Here is a 19,015-nt window from a genome sequence, read left to right on the forward strand (position 1 = left end):
GTCACTTAGGTTTATTTTTATTCTTAGTTTCTGTTCACATTTGTACCAATGTATGTTATTTTATATTGTTTATGTTTATAAAATTTATTATTCTTAAGATTTATTTTTATATTTTTTTTTTATTTATTAAAAATATTTATAATAGTTTCAGTGATACAATCAACTTAAAATACTTACTTACTAAAATCTAATGTAAAAGCTCCCTAGGGCGTGTAATAAATAAATAAATTACGGTAATATTTTGCTAAGTGCATTAAGTAAATAGTATAACATTCAAGTTTATATAGATTTGCGAAGAAAAGGAATTAAAAAAACCATTAATCTGTACAGATTAATAAAAGCCATGTTCACTTAGCCATGTTAACGATTTGCTTTGATTCTATTTCACATACGATACACATAAGAACTTTGAAAGTCGGTTGTTTTGTATCAAAGTTTTGAGTTTTTAAACAAATATTCTTATTTAAATATTGAAGACAATATTAGTGATTTTTAAACGCAAATCTGAAACAGAAAAATCAGAAAAGGAAACGGTCACATCTGGGACTCGAACCCAGGACCCTTGTCTTTCCGGGACAATGCTCTACCAACTGCGCTAATGTCTTCAATATTTAAATATTATAATTTGAGGTTTCACTCAATAAGTTATTCCGAAAAATAATAAATATTCTTATGTTTGGTGTAGAAGAAGTCATAATATTATTAGATACCGATAAACAACATTAGTGGTGTTGAAAATCAACGTAGTGAAAATGGAATAAAAGAGACACCAGAAAAGCAAAATAATTTTCATTTATTGAGCAGTAAAATAAATAATAACACATGAAGGGAGAAGGGGATTACAACAGTAATAACTATTAAACACCAAGGAATCAGATCAAAATACATTTTTATTCTAAACAGTACAAAATAGTGCAAATAAAATCTCCATGCCGAGAAACTAAAAATAAAATTAGGACCCCGAACTGTGGAAAGAATACATAAAACCCAAAAATTATGGAAAAACGATAAAAAATCTTAAACCTCTTATTTTAACTTTCAATGGGGCTAAAGTAGGTTTCCTGTGGTATACCCAAAATGCTATTAAAATCCAAAAATTTGCTCGGTGGTTACCGCGTTGGTGGTAACAGTTTAGTTTGCGTGGTTTTGCTTTCATTGTGAAAAATTCAATAATCTAGGTTTACTGGTGATGAATGATGATAAAAAATACAAGTGCATTTTTTGGCACGAAACTTATCTTGAAGCGCAACTAAGCAACCTAAACCAGATTATTGTGGTGTCATAATAAACTATTTTAGGCTAAAAAGCGTTTAATACTATTGTTGTAAATTGCTAAAAAATCAATGGGATTCTTTGAAAAAAAACCAATAAGTGCGGATCTTACATAGGTAGGTTCTATGAAAAAAATATAAAACGAAATATGAAATTTCAAAGTATACACCAGGTTACCTAAGCAAAGTGCCTGGGAAAGAAACGGGATATTTAGAAAGGGACAGCAGTTCTCCCCGCTTACCAATAATTTGTTGAATTCGGCTTGGTTGAAGTCAACGCCATGTTCGATTGAATGTCGAGAGCAGACGATCGCAACGGCAGTGCGACTAGTGGCTGTAAAAGTCAACACACAACCAGCTAACCACACTGCCAGGGCGATAGTCAAGAGGGCTAGGGCATATGGGCAGACTGCATCTTCAGAAGTTATTAACTTTTAATTCTTGGACAGCATTCTTGGACTTCCTGGTCTTGACTGCAAATAAATTAGCGGTTGCACAAGGAACCGAAGAGCACTACATTGCCACGTAAGAAGTTGTTATTCGCTTAACAATGTGCATTATTAGTGATAGCAAAAGTGGAAAAATAGAAAATAGAATGATAGTCCAAATACATAGTTAGTATGGAAAGCTTTGTGTGATTAATGAACGCAAGCAGAGTCGCATTACGATAAAAGAAACTCCCAAATACTATTTACAATACGCTCGTCCAGTATATGAATCTAAGCGAATACTGAAATGTTAAATATAGCGTGTTAGGCGAGTGAAATTTATTACGAGCTTTTTGACTAAATTGGTTAGTTTAATAACGCGAGATTGCTGAAATGAGCTTGCAAGCCACTAGGTATCAAATATGCCACAAGAAAACAGCCAGTGTTGACATCGGGGAAATTGCAATCACCATTCTGTTAATTTTTCTTGAGTCCTTAAGTAATGCACGTCTTTGAATAACAACAGCTATGCTTCCTGTAGGTACTTATCAAATGATATTTTTTTTATTAGAGTTCTTGGATTTGTCCAGAATTTCTATTATCGGGAGTGATCCACTTTTTGAAGAGAAAATTACACTTCAAAAAGTGAAATTTTCTCTTCAAGAAGTATTTTATTTGATGGTATAACAAGAATCTATTCTTAGACAAGCGTAGAAAAAATATAAAAATCCAAGCACACAAGCCAAATATTTCAAAAGCAAAATAATGTTGTTGTCTAAAGATGGTTTGATGGAACTATGATATTGTGATGGTTATTTATTTATGGGGGAAAAACCTTAAAACGAGGAATTGGTTTCAAGCTTTCTTCATGCCGTGTGGTGTCGTTCATTGTTTTTAAACTTGAAAATCGACCAATTGGGGAATAGATGTTTTTGGAATGAATAAGGAAAATGAGGTAATTTTTGGTTTAGTAGAGTGTATTTTAATTTTGATTCGCTAGTCGGTTTATGGTGGCTGTTTTGGTTTTCTCTTTCAACCTTCAGTATCTTCACATCCTATCCTCTCCTCTGGCTCCCAGAAGATCTAGATAGTCCTTGCCATCTGGTGGGGATCTCCACTCTCCATCCATCTTCAACCTGCGAACAAAAGATAGTTTTTGTTAGTTCAACTGTTTACTATTTTGATAAACTTTTCAGGATTTCGAGGTTACAAAAGAAACTTAATAAAATAAAATAACAACTTTGGAAATATGGAAATATAAGTGTAACTGGAATGAACTGGTTTTCTAGGGAAATATTGGAAAAAAATTGTTTATATATTTGAAAAATAAATTGACTTCTGTCTAAACAAGGATGAAGGTGAAATTTTGAAGGAAATCAATCATTATTTTAAACTCACCAACCACAAAACATACCCAATACAAATAAAACATTGCCAATAAAAATAAATTACACACTACAGCGCCAGTGTGCCGCTTTTCTCAGAATGCCACATTCAGCATCCAGTCTACAGTCAACTCTAATAATATAATATTAAATAGGTAATTAATTAATAACTAATCACGGTATCAGGCAATAGTCTGTTCTAGAAAGGTTCGACAGGAAGCCAGTTAGACGGAAGTCAAGTTTTGTTGGGGAAAGTGCGCGAAAAGGCGGGAAAGTGGGCGGCAAACGCCATCACGTGGTGAAGGTGGTGTTGCCAGTAGAAACTGCATCAAAAACCTTTCTTCAATAACTAAATATGTTTTTAAAAGTACCTAGTTTTCTTACTTTTAATCGTGTTTTGATAATTAATTTTAAAGGACTGGATTATGTAATTAACCCCTTTCCTGTAAAAATAGACACATCAATTTAGCTTTCTTAAATCTTGTGTGTCAGAAAAATACTTTAATTTGAAGAATAAATAAATGGCTAGAGCTAGAGCACCTACTTTCTAATTTAATTCACTTGATTGTAATGTGCCACTCTCTAAATTATATCTAAAAATTCTCTAAATGATAGAGAAACCCCTATCAAACTCCGTTGCATAGCTTAAAAGAACTAAGCGCACAAACAGACAGACGCAGGTAGTGACTTTGTTCTATACTATTTAGAGATTGCACAAATAACTTGACTATGCAAAACGACACAAAAATTTACAGATGTTTAGTTCACCAGTTCTTCATCCTTATTGTTACCAAATGCTTATTATTCAAAAATTAACACTTTACTCTTAAACATACATTAATGACAAACAATATTTTTGTGAATGTGTATTTAAAGAAAAAAACAACCTCTAAATAATATAATACATACATTTTTATTAATATACGCATTTAATTTTTTTTTGGTTTAACTGAAGGTTGAACCTTCCACTCCAGGAACTGGAATCAACCATGCCAACAACTGAGTCAAATCCCGGTTGGGTGGAACAGAATTTCGTATATTAACTGCTGTAATGTCATCTAATTTCAGAGAAATGCGCGTGTGTCCGCGTGTGTAATAGTTAATTGAATGTATTGTCATCGACAGCGTCTGCTGAGTTTCGAGAATAATTTTACCACTTATATTTACATAATATATATGTTCAAATAAAAAAATGTTGAGTTGTTACTATTGAATAGGTAATACATTTAAGGCGATGCACTACGTCGTGTAATATTTTGAATCGAGCCGCTATCAATAACACACCTTACGTAGATGGCGATAAGGCTTAAATTCCCGCTTCACACCATCCACCTGTTTTGATTTATGCAAGAAAAAAACATGGCCAAAAAGTGCCTTTTATTTTATTTTGTGGATGTTCAGGCACAAATATTTAAATGTTTTTCGATCATTTTATAAATAACTTAATTTGCCACATTATACAATAAAATCATAACCGAAAATGGATTCAAAAGTAGGAGATTTTGAACTTTAAAGCAGGTTTCATAGGCCTTATAAATTATTTTTTTTCTGGGCTTTTAAAAAGACTTATCTAAAAAATACTCGATTATTTTAAAGGCCAAGATGTATTCTACACGCCATATTTAATTAAAGCATCTGAAACATTTCTAGGCGACCAAATTTTCAAACCAAAAACACATGATTTTTCATTACTACGTAGGGCATCGCCTTAAGTGAAGATATACATACTTATACATGATACCTACTTTAAAAAAATATTTTTGTCTCCAACCTTTAACCTCATATACCGCCACTGGTACCTAATTAGTAGCATAATTATAAGTGCTGTGAATTTTATTTGCGCCGTATACCAATAGTACTTGTAATCACGTCACTAAGAAAACCAAGAAACTCCTATTGTGGGTCTTCATTGCTTTACAAGGATTTAGGTTGTACGTAGCATTATTAATAAGTAGCTAATTTTCTGCGAATTAATTTGTAAAATACAATAATTAATTCGTTATGCTGAGTTCTCTTACTCGCATCTAAGGTTACTTCATCATAATGGGAGAATATCTTTTATGTTTTACAGATCTAAAAATATATGATGGGGGTGGCGAAAACATTAACTAACGCTTTATCCAATATCTGCCAACCACACCTAGTCATACCCACAGAGCCTTCCTTTTCCGCCAAATAATATATGTCGCGCTGTAGATATCTACAATTTTTTAAATTTTGTAAACCAACTATTTTCTTGTAGAAGACTACTAATAGTCCCCCCGGGTAAACTCAACTTATTTTCATTAATAGTTGCACAAGCAACTAAGCGAGAGTAAATTCAACTTCTTTTCACTTATAGTTTCTTGTAGAAGACTATCAATAGTCTCCCCCCGAGTAAATTCAACTTATTTCCATTAATAGTTGCTTGTAGAAGATTCTACCAATAGTCTCTACCGAGTAAATTCAACTTCTTTTAATTAATAGTTTCTTGAAGAAGACTACCAATAGTCTCACCTGCGTAAATTCAACTTCTTTTAATTAATAGTTTCTTGAAGAAGACTACCAATAGTCTCACCTGCGTAAATTCAACTTCTTTTCATTAATAGTTTCTTGTAGAAGACTACCAATCGTCCCTCCCGAGTAAATTCATCTTCTTTTCATTAATAGTTTCAATTGACACAATTATAATCCCTGCTATGAAATTATCTTCACAACAAAAATTTCCTCTTATATTCCTTCCATTGTAAATTAGTCATCGTAGTTTTGGCGAGACTCAGTATTAATATTGTTGATCTTTGCATCGAAGAGCTGATCTTTTATAGAGATTCATGACCTTAATCGTAGTAAAATATGTAAATGCAATTTTGATCTCCAGTGACATTTTTTATTGTTTTTTTTTCAATTACATACAAACAAAAAAACTTTCACAAGTCACTCAGCCGAGTAACTGCCTAACCTCTATATAACCCAACCACAATACCTACTGATTTATTTTGTTTATAGATGAAGAAAAGTCACCGGAGACCTAAATATCATTTACATTTCTTACTCCAAATACGCTTAGGAATGGTTAAAGTTTAAAGAATAGTCTCGTTGTATGGAAAAATCATAGATAAACTGGCTTGAACAACTGAAAACTGTTCTAAGAATGCTAACAAAACGACTATCAACGACAAGTTTATCCATTCCAGAGAGAAAATGACCAGTTTGTCGCCCCAGAAAATCTAGAGTAAACAAATTCTGTAGCTACCGAAGGAGAGTCGGAACTCCAATGACTGAGGTCAGGTTACAGAAGTAACGCAAGCTACTGACTGATAGAGATGTCGTATCCAACGGGAATGTAGCGAGAGATAATCTAATGCCTGGTCTACGCTCTACGAGACTACCCGAAGATAACTGAGACTTATCTCACACCCTCACCCCGTATCGCGTAGGTTTGAGAAACGAGACTAAAGCGGCAAATCCCGGAAAAGTCTTTATAAGCGATATCGCGCCGAATGGGCGATATGAATTAGTTAACAATAATATTCGATGCCCGGAGTTACTAAATAAGATTCAATTTATTGTACCTGCACGCTCCACATACTATTCAAATTCTGTCCTATTCAAAGTGGATTAATGCAAAACAAACTGTAAACAAAATTCTCGCTTGAACAGACCAGATAACATGATACAAAAAGTGGACGTTTGCAATTAAGTGCTGGATAAACATTCAGCTTCTTATTAAATTATAATATAATGATTTTTGTGTCATATAATTCTGTTCATTCTCAAGTTGGCGTACGGGACTTTCTCATAATATAGCACACCTCAAACTAAGATACTTGTGATGCATTAAAAGTTGGGGCAATAGTATCACAGTGTTCCCGGCTGCGGGCATGGGCGACCTGGCCAAGTGATGGGTCCGGCTGATGGATGCCGACTTAAAAATACCCCGCCCTCGCCGGCTCCGCAAATAACCCCCCCTGTCCCGTCCGCGCCCAGAACCCATCTGTTGTGCAACACCAACCAGCCAACTTGTCACCGTGGCCAAAGGTGTGTTCACAACATCACTGATGCTATTGAAATAGTTTTAAGTTAAGGAAAATTAAATTACAGTGACGAATATGGGAGCTTGCTATTGGCGGAGAGTTGATCCAGCCATCAAATACCTATTTCTTATTGAGTCGGTTCCTCATTGACCCCCACTCCAATTTACCTGGTGGACCAGGCTCCTCATGATTCTGCAATGGGTGGAGAGTCAAGGATACCGACGCGATGTACCGGACGCCAGCTGCCAGTGATACTAAACTTGGCATCGAGGGGAGATTTTATTGGGAGTATACAGGGTGTCCGGAAACTCGTAGTACAAGCGGGAAACTGGTGAATCTACATCACATTTGGAGTCGATTTTGTAGTATATTTTTTTTTATTTGAGCTTTCGTTATCGAGTAAATCGAGTTTGAAGTTGATTTTTTTTTTTTTTTTTTTTTTTTAAATCAAATTCTTATAAATTATTACTGAAGATCAAAGTACCCAACTAATTAAAACTATTTGAAAGTAAAACAAATGAAGAAACTCGGATTTGAAGCATTATTTTGAAATCACCCTTCATTTAACCCGGTGTAATCATAAAATATTTCTGCTCTGCAGGGTTAAAACATCTGTTATAAACACCAGAAAAAACTTTAACCCTAAAATAGCCGAAAAATATATTTTTTTGGTTTTTTTTTTTTTTTTTTTGAAAATGCTCAAATCAAAAAACTTTATGTTTTTTTGGGTTCCCCATGTGGTGTAGATTCTCCAGTTTCCCGCTTGTACTACGAGTTTCCGGACACCGTGTATAATATTACGGTGGTACAGTTAAAGTTGATGCAACTACGTTTCTGGTATTCTGCACGCAGGCCTTGGTGCTGTCCTCAGTCTAGATCCACCATGTTCTGCCAAAACAGACGTGGCTCTTAACGATGTATGACGGCCTTGATGAGTAAGGGACTATATGACTATTCCTCCCTTACCCTGGACGTGACGAGGACTAGAGTTAGGTTACTTCTAGACAAAGGTACTATCCTTATACCATCCTAACCCCCCAGCAAAATGTTCCACACACCGTCATTTGCCAGTGGTTATCAGTTGTTTGCAGGCGTCCCTTTTTGAGCCGTTGGATCCTAATTTAGCCACTTCAAAAATATGGTTTTAAGACTTGGGGTCGGCATTTAAGTTGCTTTTAAGCTAGGCTTATGAGTTATTCAAATTCGTTGAGTTGCTATCGGGAAGGAATCCCGAAAACCCAATCCGATTCGTAACATTCCAGATCAATAAAATAAAGAAGAACAAGAAATTCCATGTGGATGTGTTTCGTTATTTTGTATTGTAGAAATTCACGTATGACAAAGTAATCAAATGGCCATTCAGCCCAATTTTATTTATTGACATTTTGACAAGTCCCCATTAAACGCCGTTTCTGGGTGCGTTTCAGCTTTGTATCTAATTGTAATAAGCTGACAAACTTAACAACTTGGTAGTTATCCTCATCTGCTGATCATAATGTGTTCAAATGCTGAAGCGGACTTTAACGGGAACCCTTCAATTGTCAAAATATAAAATGGCGATGAATTTCCAGCCACAAGCTAATGCTTCTCTGGAAGAGTAGTATTAAATATTGTCATTGTAAATTGTAAACCTTATTACTTATTTGTACTTTTTCCTTTAATAAATAATAATAAAAAAATGGCCATTTGATGACAATGTTAAATTTGAATTTCTGTGAAACAACTCTTCCTTGAATTTATATGCAGAACTGTGTTTCTCATCATTACAAAATTCAAAAGAGATGGCGATATAGAACTACAAGCGAATGTAAGAGAGACAGAGCGCATGATAAATGGTCTAGAACCGGCAGGTACTAAGTTAGTGACACATTTCATTCCGTTCAAATCTACGTGGAAGGATCTGTTCATGTTACAGACTTTAAGCTTCATAAAATTTGTATTTTCATTATTCGATATACTATTCCAAGAGAGAGCTCGTACGCACCTCATCGACGGTCATCCTTTTCCTCCTCACACGTCTTGTACTAAAAAGACAGAAGTTCACGTACGATCTCTCTGGGACAAGTATACCCTCTCTGGGCTTTGTATTGCATCTGCTCGAATGCCAGCTATGCGTGTAAAAAATAAACCATATTTTCCCAGAGAAGACATGCTTAGTGATCCTATTGGGATAGCTACTTAATTCCTAACCTTTCTGTACCTCTTCAAATTCACTTTCTACACTTTCTTCAGAATCCATCTGACACAGCAATGTCACGCAACAAAGGGCTCTGGAAAATGTTAATTTAGTGTTCATTATCGCATAACAATTCTGTGCGAGATGGAATCTCGTTATTCTGAAGGGTCGAAATTATAAAGGGTTTTCCAATAAGAGGTGTTATTTTGAACAGCCCGTTATTTCGGTAGATGTTACTTTTGAAGCTGTCATTTTTTTGACATTTGACAAGTAGAAAGTACGCCATTGATAAAAATGGAACGATACACGTTTCAAAAATGCATTGAAATTATTAAAATTCACTTGAGTGAATCAAATGCAAATCATCTTGAGTTATGAGGTCCATTTCCACCTCGTTGGCTTCGTCAACAAGCAAAATTGTCGCATATGGGGCTCAGAAAACCCAAGAATTATTGTTGAAAAGCTTTTCTATTCTCAACGTGTGACTGTTTGGTGCGGTTTATGGTCCGGCGGAGTTATTGGACCTTACTTTTTCGAAAATGAGGCTGGAGCAACAGTTACGGTGAATGGATTGTGCTATCGAGAGATGATTAATGATTTTTTATGGCCGAAATTGGATGGTATTGATCTGGACAACGTTTACTTTCAACAAAACGGCTCTACGTGCCACACAAGCAACGAAACCATTGATCTTTTACGATTGAATATCAAAATAGCACCTCTTATTGGAAAACCTGTATTATCTCTAGTGGATCTGTGAATTTGAGGAAAACCATCACAAATTTTCTTTTAAAAAAAGACTAACATTATATTTGAAAATATTGCTTGCGTCATGATGGAGGACTCAGCCCGCCGAGGAATTGAACTCACGAAGCCTGGGTGGGACCCAAGCCCGATGCCAACTCAGCCACTGACCGGTCAAAGTTAAAATTATTATTATTCTGTGAACGCACCTTTACATCCGATAGCATAGAGAAGCGCACATAGGCTGCGTAGCTTTGTTAACTGCACGATGATCGCACGTCGCAAGTGATCCCCATTGGTAGGTCAAACTGCAGTTGGCCGAGTTATGTAGCTGGAAGTAGGGCATCATGTCATATGGGAATTGAGGGAGATCTTTTTGCTGTTCAAAAGACGCTTAATAAATAGGTCCCAATGGTCGAGTTGTTTAAGACGCCTGACCCGATAAGACAAGAGATCCTGGGTTATAAGTGACCGTTATCTTTTCATTTATCTGTGTCTTGTTCTGTTTCATGTTTCGTTTAGTTTTATTAGTATTCTTTTTCAATGATATACCAGTTTTAAATTGCTTCCTCACCTATTGTCCAAGAATTCAATCGAGAAAGGTATAGATTAGTATTTTTATTATTATTTCTTAGCTACGACTACCCGGTTTGGCCCAACGTGGATTAAGGCGAAGCACTACGTCGTGTAATATTTTAAATCGAGCCGCTATCAATAACACCCCTTACGTAGATGGCGATAAGGTTTAAATTCCCGCTTAACACCATCCACCTGTTTTGAGTTATGCAAGAAAAAAACATGTCCAAAAAGTGCCTTTTATTTTATTTTGTGGATGTTCAGGCATAAATATTCAATTTTTTTCCGATCATTTTATAAATAACTTAACTTTCCACATTATACAATAAAATCATAACCGAAAATGGGTTCGTAAGTAGGAGTTTTTTAACTTTAAAGCAGTTTTCATAGGCCTTATACATTATTTTTTTCTGGGCTTATAAAAAGATTTATCTAAAAAATACTCGATCATTTCAAAGGCCAAGATGTATTCTACTCGCAGTATTTAATTAAATCATCTGAAAAATTTCTAGGCGACAAAATTTTCAAACCAAAAACACATGATTTTGCATTATTACGTAGTGCATCGCCTTAAAAACATGGACTAAACAATATGACGTCTTATTTTATTTTTGACAATAAAATGAATTTTAAGTTTATGTCTCATTATAGGATTAACACAGCGAGCTGAAAATAGGTACGTTGAACTAGACGTTTCAGACAGAAGAAGTTTAGCTAGTTGACCATGATATCGGAGCTGTTCTTTCTAGAATTCTAGAGTTTAGTTGCTTCGAGTAAACAAACAGATTTCTGATTTATATTATACTAACTGACGTGTTTCCGGCGTTGCTAGACTTTTCTCAACTTTCAATAAATATAATATCCGTGTATTATATACCTAATTCTACCGGAAGAAATTCTCTTAATGATGGTGAAAATCCTACCAAACTCCGTTGCGTAGTTTAGAAGAACTAAGCGTACAGACAGACGCGGATAGTGATTTTGTTTTATACTATTTAGTTTCATAACTATTGCAAAAAAGGCTTATATAATTCATTTAGTTTACAAAGTTTTGAGCTGATCAAATTTTGTGTCGTTTCATGAAAGGGAATTGATTCCATGAAGTTGCTTGGCCTCGCTATTAGAAAGCCAGAGACCGAATGCGAATATCAGAATCTGCAGTATTATTTGCAGTAAGATATCAGGAGTGTTGCCGACTAACCCGTGTTATGAGTAAATTACTGAATGACGAAGGCAAGCAATAAAATACGATTGTATCAGCGAATAAATCATGTTTATCTTTTTCCTTGTTACATTAAACTGTCAGTCAGAAAGGAAAGTCCCACATTATTTCTAAGTTTATAGTAACGACCTTTCAAAGAAGGATTTTATCGAGATTAAACACGTGTTTAGTTATTAAATCCACTAGAGATGTATATTTACCTTAGAAATATCGCACCCAATCTACTCCTACTTCTGTGAAATTGTTTTATTTTATTTATTTTCATATATTATGAGGTTATCGTTAAATTTATTAATAAAAAGGTTTATTTATAAACAAGTTCTACTGTCATCTGAATTATTATTATTACACGTGACAACTATTTCACGTTCGGAAGAAAAAAGTCAGAAATATTAATACTTACTTTTTTATATTTATGTTGAGGGATCAGTAGGATTTATAGGCCCTGTTAGGAGTTCTACAGAGCCGAACCCTCTGATATGAAAATATCTGGAGTCGGTGAATTATTTTCCCATTTGATCTCTGGTGAGTTGACGTGTTGTTCTTGTATTGTTTTGTATTTATTTTGCTTATATAATGCACTTGCATAATGTGGATTGACTAGATGATCATTTGTGGAAAAGTGTGTGGAAGGGTTTAGTTTTTCCTATGGGAAACATTTAACCCGGACATAAAGTCGGAAAGTAATATTCGTCAATATATAGTAAGACACGTTAATTAGACGAATCGTCACATGAAAGGGACGAGTTTGATCTATATGTACATCCGCCAAAAACTTAAACTTACAAAACCTATATATTATGTGAAAATGATTTTTATACATTATTCCGTAGGAAGTTTTTTTTAAATGGATTTTTGACTAATGTGGCTTTACAACCATTCGAAACCTTACAGTACCTACCAGTGGTAAGCTTTAATAAAAAAAAATCTGTAGGGCTTACAGTTAAAATATTGTATTATCTCCATAAATCGAAATAAGAGAAAACTGATTTTGAAAGTTTGCAAACATCGGGAATAAAGATAAATAAGGAGATACAATACATGTAACATATTTAAAAAAATACTTATAACTCAGTATCCACCAAAATTGGAGATAAACTATTTTAAACACTAAGCCATCGATATTCTAAATGTGATTATGTAAAATGTTTGGCTGTCTTATGTGTTTTTGTAGCCATACAATGTGGAATATATTTAGAATTATAATTAGTAGAATAGCAATTTGGAATATAATTAGAATTATAATTAGTAGAATAGCAATTTTGAATATAATTAGAATTAAAATTAGCAGAATAGCAATTTGGAATATAATTAGAATTATAATTAGTAGAATAGCAATTTGGAATATAATTTCATGCAAACGCAATTTCACGCCTTTTTTTAAGGCCCCGTAGTAAGCGTTCAAAGATGGTTTGAAAGGGAGATATGTAAATATGAATGTTAGAGGGATCGCGCTAATATTAAAAAACGATAATAATTAAGCAAAAATTGTGAAAATTTTTAATAAAACACGACTCATTTGAAAGAGAGCAAAATCTCTTGAAAATGATTTAGTTGCATTTAAAGATACACTATGATTTTTTTCGTACTTATAACATATTAGAAAACAGAACTAAACTTGTTTTTGATAATTTTCGGAGCTTACTTTAAGATTTTTTTCTATCGCGGTAATTTGCATATAATTAACGTTTCGTCATAACAAATGTATAGATATTATCATCAAAAATAATTTCTTTTTTTTGGAACTTAAAAACATCAAGAGTTAAAGAGAAACTTGTTATAAATCGGTAGAAATTGGGAATGCGGCGGCAGGTACCAAATTGAATGGAATGCTTTACAGTAAAATTGTATTCATAGATTTTAAAACGGAGTTTTAACATAAAAAAATGTCACTTGTAAAAGATATGCACTTTGAAAAATGCCACGATTATTGAAACGATACTAAAATTAACCTTAATTATATTCCAAAAGAAGTTCAAAGTATCTTTTAAATTCGATATAAAATTTTCTGACTAAACATCTTTCTCTGGCTTGCTTCTTCCATTTTAAATCAATACTTATCTTTTGGATATCGTAGCAGTGCTTGTTTCCTTCGTATGTTCGTAGCACCTCGTCTCTGCAGTAGGTACATTAGTATCTCTAAATAGTTTAACATACAGTCCCTATCCGTGCCTGTGCGCTTAGTTCTTCTAAACTACCCAACGGATATTGATATGGTTTTTATTATCATTTAGAGAATTTCTTTCGAAAGGTTAACATATATGATACATGCATATTATATTTATATAAAGTAGAGAAAAGTCGATGTTTTTTGATCAAGTAATAAAAAATATATTTTCGGGCACTGCATTGCTAACGCTGGCTAAACCTCATGAGATACATCAAAATGATTGTACTACGGAATTATATATCTTAAAAAGGCCTATAGAAAAGTCCGTAGTGGTATTCGTCTATCTCATAAGGATAACCCCTAGCAAGGCCGGGTACACGTCAACTAGTTTTTTTAATAATTTAAATACAGCGGTGTAAATTTTATTCTCTGATTATTGTAAAATCGTCGAAAATTGAAAAGATTCGTTCGTTCCTCATCAAAAATGGTTCCATGGCAACTAAGGACAGTAGAAATTCAACACACTTTATTCAAAATTTAAATAATATAAACCTAACCCAACGTAACCAATTTAATCTAGTTTTTGTCGAAACTTTTCATGACTTTATGTCACTTTTAAAAGCTGTGTTGAATTGTCGCTATCCTGAGTTATCCTCGGTTACCAAAATAACAAGGATTCTCTACTCTGACATACATAATCTTTTATATTAGGCAAACAGAATTATCATTTTAGGACATTTTCAAATATTTCATTTTTGATTTACCCAGCTTATTCGAAATATACTCAAAATATGACTTGTTGGCTACTTTAAATTTATTTCAACTGTTAATTTTATTTATTGAAACAATATTTTGTGTTTTCTTAGTAGGTAACTCCTAAATGTATGTACAAGCTTATTTTTTTTTATCCAAAACTTTCTATATTTATTATACAGACCAATTAGTAGACTATTATTTATTAGTACTTGCCTATATAAAAAGACACCTAAAACAAAGATATTATTCCTCTCGACATTTTTTTTTTAAAGAAAGACATACATTCCCGGGTTACGAATAACCTGACAATATTTGAAAATCTCCTACTACCACCACAGTAAGATGAAAAGGTTCCTTGTGTTATGATAGAGAACTTAGCCAGCCGAGGAATTGAACACACTACGCCTGGGTGGGACCCAAACGCGATGTCAACTCGCCCACCGACCGGTCAGTTACTGCTATATTATTTTTTTAACCTATATAATTATCATATTTCAAATGATTTGCTACTTTACATCGTATTTTCAACATTAGGCAATATCACTATAAGAATCTAGTGGGTGCACGGAGAAAAAAAAGCGTATTGCTAATTTGAATCTTTTCAAGTTATTCGTAATCCTGTTAAAAACATGATTGCAGATCGTTAATGAATGAATAGATAGGTTTCCTGACATACTTTTAATAAAATACGAATATTTTTTTATTTATTTTTTAACATTAGCTTCACATAGGAGGCCCTGAGGATAAATAATTCCCCTCAGAGCGTATGTCATCTTGGGGGATGCTGTGAGGAGGATTTTTTTTTGGAAAGGAAAAAGGTATGAGAGTTGGGTAGGAAGGAATATGGGGGTTAGTTTGTCCAGGAGTGACGGTTGTATGAATCCATCCATCCCACTGCGGTGCAAGGCGATGTTCTGAGAGTCCTGCTGGCGAGGTCAAAGATCTATCCTAACCGGTCTCTCCCGATCCGGCCTGCCACGCAGTCCGTGGGCAGACGCATTTGTCGCCAAGACCCGATCAAACCTCACCCCATGAACCCGGGTATTCCTGCTAAGTCGCCAAACGTAGCGAACCATTTGGGATGACCTATGGCAGAGGTGTTGGTTATCCAATAAATGGTTCCCGGGCGGCGGTATCCTTCCCGCCTCCCAAAATAACATTCCCCAATTAGTAATTAGTATTTTCACGACAGAACACGTGTCAAAATACTAATATATTCGTCTCATCATATATTATGAAGGCAAAATCAGGTGGATGAACACGTTTTACGATATATTAGGAATTTACTAAAAGTTTATCAGGAAACGGCGTGCAATCCCATTTTTAGCCGGATTACCAATAATTTAAAGATATTCTTAATAAATTAGAAATAAATTTTCTCCGTGTATGCACATTACATGAAAAAAAGCGCTATTAAGAAAAAGCATGTTTGTCCAATAGATGGCGCTGTTTTTTTTTTAATATATGTTTTTATCGGTTCCATGATAACTCAACACAGTGACAATTCAACACACTTTTAAAAAGTGATATAAAGTCATTAGAAACGATGAAAAAAATTTAACCTAACCTAACCTAACCCAGTTAATAAAGTTTTTTTTTCATCACTTTCCATGACTTTATATGACTTTTTAAAGATGTGATGAATTATCATTGTGATTATTTATCCGGTCACCGTTTTTATCTGTCACAGGTGACATTTATATAGTATATATTTAATGAAAGCAACGTTGCATGAAATTTTGACACAACGCGTTGCATGAAATTTTGACACAACGCGTTGCATGAAATTTTGACACAACGCGTTGTGTCAAAATTTCAAAGCAATCGATGAAGAACTTTCTGAGATTTAAGATTTTAAACAAACGAATATTTTTATTTATATCAATTGAAGGTCCAGCTAGAATATATGATAACATGATTATTATATTGTCTGGGCCCGAATTGATTTTAGTTAGTTAGTTAATTAGAGATACCTACCATATTTTTACAAATACAAATTAAGGTTCTCCTTCGTGGAGTCTAGTTCATAATTCATATTCGCCTTTTTTTTTTTTTTTTTTTACAGTTATACCGCACAAGAGTCCCAACTGCTCCCGTCTGGAGCCAGTGAGACTATGGCATCCCCAATTGGGGTATGTTGTGAGGCTGAGGGTATTGGGGAGGGGAGGGAGATGGGGAAGAGGAAGGTGGGGAAGTACCTGGCTATTCAGATCTGGTCACCAAACACGGCTAAAGCCATTTCAAGCAACGTTTCAATTCTGAATGGTGGTCTTACACCAGGGCGATACTGAGAGTATCTTCCACTCTGGAACGTGCCGCAAATATACTATATATTATTTTAAATTAATTAATTGTGAAATAACACAAATAATCAAATAAAATTTATTTACGCACGCCGGGTTCGAACCCGCGACCTTCGGATCTGTAGTCAAAAGCGTATACCACTAGACCACGCCGGCCGCCTAAAAGTGGAGATACAATGTCCAGATGCAATAACGATAACAAAAATTTATAAATAAATTAAAATATGGGTAAATGCAGTAAGTGCATCAGTAAGTTTCTTAGAGCAGGTCAAAGTTTTATAAACCAAGTATTGGTGAATTGAAGTAAAAATAACAATGATATTACAAGTATATTCACAATTAAAGATATTTCATCCATTGTTTGAATACTATATACTTTTGTTTATGGTTATAAATAGCGTTTTGTGTTAAATGATATTCACAATACATACTTTATATTTACGTAAGTGTAGTCTGAACTTGAACTAATATTAAATTTGTTAGAATCTCTGTAGGATAAATATTGTGTTAAATATTTATCTAACTGTCGCACTTTTAGGGACAGATTATGGAAATTACACTTCGTTTCACAAGAATCAAAAATTTAAATGAACAAAATAGGTTATTACATTCTTATTTTGGGTTAAATAAGTAATTTTTGAGTATTCAGATTGAAACGAAACTTTGGCAAATGTCAATCCGTACTAAAAAATTTAAAATTTTCCCAAAGGGATCGTATTTTAAGAGAAATTTTGATATTTCATTGAATAAAAATTGAATTTACAGTTCATATAAAACTAATTGCTACTCATCTAGACCCAACGCCAAAATACAAACTAATTGTTATTCATTCAGACCAAACGCCAACATATAAACTAATTGTTATTCATCCAGACCCAACGCCAACATATAAACTAATTGTTATTCATTCAGACCAAACGCCAACATATAAACTAATTGTTATTCATCCAGACCCAACGCCAACATAGGTGCCATAGGCGCCTTGAAGTTATTTTGCACAAAAACGGCGCTATACAAATCATCCAATTATTATTATTATTATAAACTAATTGTTTTTCATCCAGACCCAACGCCAACAATAAACTAATTGTTGTTCATCCAGACCCAACGCCAACATTTTAACTAATTGTTGTTCATCCAGACCCAACGCCAACATATAAACTAATTGTTGTTCATCCAGACCCAACGCCAACATATAAACTAATTGAAAGTAATGTTTCTCACCTCAATGTTCACGCAATTTAATAATAGGGTTCATGGTTCAATTTATTATTGAACAATAACAGATGATTTTTCCTATGTCTGAGAACAGTATTACAAAATTGTACCATTTGGTTTCTTGTTTTGCCTTTTATATTCCTATGCACACATGTAAAATAGCTCTGTTTAGGATTAGCAAAATGAATAAGATGTTACCAAAGTCCTGAAGGAAAACAAATATAATGTTACTAATAAATTAAGAAAGTCTCAAAGTAATAATAATGTCAGGGTCAAGAAAAATAAATAAAACGATATAATAAATTAAACAAATAATATATTTTTCAATGAAAAACACAATAAATAAACAATGCTTTATAAAATAAAATTATAAGATATTGGGAATATGAATTAATTTATTAATAATATATAATATTAAATAGTACAAAAACAAAATTACACAGTAAAATATAAATAGTACACATTATTTTTCTTCTCAAACTTGCAATTATTTCAATATGAATAAATTATTAATGTTTGGAGATGACGTTTCCACAATTTAAGTTGATTTTTTAAATTGGAATGTGGACAATTTTAATACATAACTAAAATGACATTAAAGCCACGCGTCATATAATATTATGAAACTCTTATCATATTGCAGCTGCGCCTAAAAATGTCTGTTGAATAACGTTTCATCTTCTAGGGATTCCCCTCAAAAATTAACTTATCTCATTATTATCAAAACAATAATATATAACTACATAAATAAATTACAACTAATAATGCTTTGATTAAATAATGTAATTAGATTGGCGTCTGTCTATTTTGTGA

The 19,015-nt window shown here is 33.6% G+C and overlaps 1 long non-coding RNA gene across 1 annotated transcript in view; it reads right to left on the bottom strand.

Annotated features, from left to right (window-relative positions):
* Positions 1–2,361: 2,361 nt before the first annotated feature.
* The window catches only part of LOC149416979 (uncharacterized), a 120,210-nt gene continuing 103,556 nt past the window's right edge, over positions 2,362–19,015 (bottom strand). The window contains exon 3 of the long non-coding RNA XR_016303396.1: positions 2,362–2,835. This is a non-coding gene — a long non-coding RNA (uncharacterized LOC149416979). The remainder of the gene's footprint in view (positions 2,836–19,015) is intronic.

The sequence above is a fragment of the Hesperophylax consimilis genome, chromosome 16, assembly GCF_061612785.1.
Source record: "Hesperophylax consimilis isolate HC1 chromosome 16, BYU_Hcon_1.0, whole genome shotgun sequence".
Taxonomy (NCBI): domain Eukaryota; kingdom Metazoa; phylum Arthropoda; class Insecta; order Trichoptera; family Limnephilidae; genus Hesperophylax; species Hesperophylax consimilis.